Source organism: Oncorhynchus tshawytscha, linkage group LG25 (genome assembly GCF_018296145.1).
Source record: "Oncorhynchus tshawytscha isolate Ot180627B linkage group LG25, Otsh_v2.0, whole genome shotgun sequence".
NCBI lineage: Eukaryota > Metazoa > Chordata > Actinopteri > Salmoniformes > Salmonidae > Oncorhynchus > Oncorhynchus tshawytscha.
The window spans coordinates 37,866,175-37,867,844 of NC_056453.1; positions in this window are offsets into that span (position 1 = coordinate 37,866,175).

Genomic DNA, 1,670 nt, shown 5'->3' on the forward strand with positions numbered 1-1,670 from the left:
TCTCCCTCTCTCTCCCTCCCCCTCCCTCCCTCTCTCCCTGTACCAACCCTCTCCCTCTCTCTCCCTCCCCCCCCTCCCTCTCTCCTTGTACCAACCCTCTCCCTCTCTCTCTCCCCATCCCTCTTTCTCTCCCTGTACCAACCCTCTCCCTCTCTCTCTCCCTCCCCCTCCCTCTCTCCCTGTACCAACCCTCTCCCTCTCTCTCCCTCCCCCTCCCTCCCTCTCTCCCTGTACCAACCCTCTCCCTCTCTCTCTCCCCATCCCTCTTTCTCTCCCTGTACCAACCCTCTCCCTCTCTCTCTCCCTCCCCCTCCCTCTCTCCCTGTACCAACCCTCTCCCTCTCTCTCCCTCCCCCTCCCTCCCTCTCTCCCTGTACCAATGCTCTCCCTCTCTCTCTCCCCCATCCCTCTTTCTCTCCCTGTACCAACCCTCTCCCTCTCTCTCTCCCTCCCCCCTCCCTCTCTCCCTGTACCAACCCTCTCCCTCTCTCTCTCCCTCCCCCTCCCTCTCTCCCTGTACCAACCCTCTCCCTCTCTCTCTCCCCCCCCCTCCCTCTCTCCCTGTACCAACCCTCTCCCTCTCTCTCTCTCCCCCTCCCTCTCTCCCTGTACCAACCCTCTCCCTCCCCCTCCCTCCCTCTCTCCCTGTACCAACCCTCTCCCTCCCCCTCCCTCCCTCTCTCCCTGTACCAATGCTCTCCCTCTCTCTCTCCCCATCCCTCTTTCTCTCCCTGTACCAACCCTCTCCCTCTCTCTCTCCCCTCCCCCTCCCTCTCTCCCTGTACCAACCCTCTCCCTCTCTCTCTCCCTCCCCACCTCCCTCTCTCCCTGTACCAACCCTCTCCCTCTCTCTCTCCCTCCCCCTCCCTCTCTCCCTGTGTACCAACCCTCTCCCTCTCTCTCTCCCTCCCCCTCCCTCTCTCCCTGTACCAACCCTCTCCCTCTCTCTCTCCCTCCCCCTCCCTCTCTCCCTGTACCAACCCTCTCCCTCTCTCTCCCTCCCCCTCCCTCCCTCTCTCCCTGTACCAACCCTCTCCATCTCTCTCCCTCCCCCCCCTCCCTCTCTCCCTGTACCAACCCTCTCCCTCTCTCTCTCTCCCTCCCCCTCCCTCCCTCTCTCCCTGTACCAACCCTCTCCCTCTCTCTCCCTCCCCCCTCTCTCTCTCTCTCCCTCCCCCCCCTCTCCCTCCCCCTCTCTCTCTCTCCCTCCCCCTCTCTCTCTCTCCCTCCCCCTCTCCCTCCCCCTCTCTCCCTCCCCCTCTCTCTCTCTCCCTCCCCCCTCTCTCCCTCTCCCTCTCTCTCTCTCTCTCCCTCCCCCTCTCTCTCTCTCCCTCCCCCTCTCTCTCTCTCTCCCTCCCCCTCTCTCTCTCTCCCTCCCCCTCTCTCTCTCTCTCTCCCTCCCCCTCTCTCTCTCTCCCTCCCCCTCTCTCTCCCTCCCCCTCCCTCTCTCCCTGTACCAACCCTCTCCCTCTCTCTCCCTCCCCCTCCCCCTCTCTCCCTGTACCAACCCTCTCCCTCTCTCTCCCTCCCCCTCTCTCTCTCTCCCTCCCCCTCCCTCCCTCCCTCTCTCCCTGTAAACACATGCAGCAGTTGTCGACCTACAGTATGCAGGAAAACGCCATGTGGTTAATTGTAAATAATATGCATTGAATGTGTGTTATCAATAATAG